Raw genomic sequence first — 599 nt, forward strand, 5'->3', positions numbered from 1 at the left:
CCGGGTGGGGAGGTGGCGCCGCTCGCTCGGCCCGGGCTTTGGAGCCCGCGCTGGCTTAAGGTGAGCGGTCCCCTTCCTCCTCTACCCCCGGGCTTCCGACACCTATCTTTGGGCGCGCATGCCGGCCTCGCCTCCCGTCTGCGGAGGTGGCCGAGCCGTGGGGAGTTTGACCCGAACCGAGCGAAGGCAGTGGTCCGACGACCCGTACGGGCGAACGGCGGGGCGCCCACCCAGCCAGGCGTGGGGGCCCGTCGTCCGAATCGCTCCCTGTGCGGGGAAGCACAGCGATCTTCTCCGAGGGCGGCCCTTTTCTTCCAGATGCGTACCCGGCCAGCGGAGGCTCGCGCTGCCCCTCGTGTCCGAAAGGGCGGCCTCCGCGGCGGTGGCGACAGCGGCGGCGGTGGGTGGCCTCTCCGCGCCACTGCCGAGCTTCGCGATTTCCAGTCTTTTCCCGAGCCCCTACGTCAGTGGGGAGGACGACAGAGGTGTGGAGGCAGGCGAAGGGGGTTCTCACCGTGCGGTGTGCCCCAGCCCGACCGTTGCCTTCCCCCTCGACCCTCGTCCTCCCAGGCGGCTCGGCCAGGGAGCAGGAGAGAGAG

The sequence above is a fragment of the Phyllobates terribilis genome, unplaced genomic scaffold (assembly GCF_046119375.1).
Source record: "Phyllobates terribilis strain yellow unplaced genomic scaffold, ASM4611937v1 Scaffold_1779__1_contigs__length_211448, whole genome shotgun sequence".
Taxonomy (NCBI): Eukaryota; Metazoa; Chordata; class Amphibia; order Anura; family Dendrobatidae; genus Phyllobates; species Phyllobates terribilis.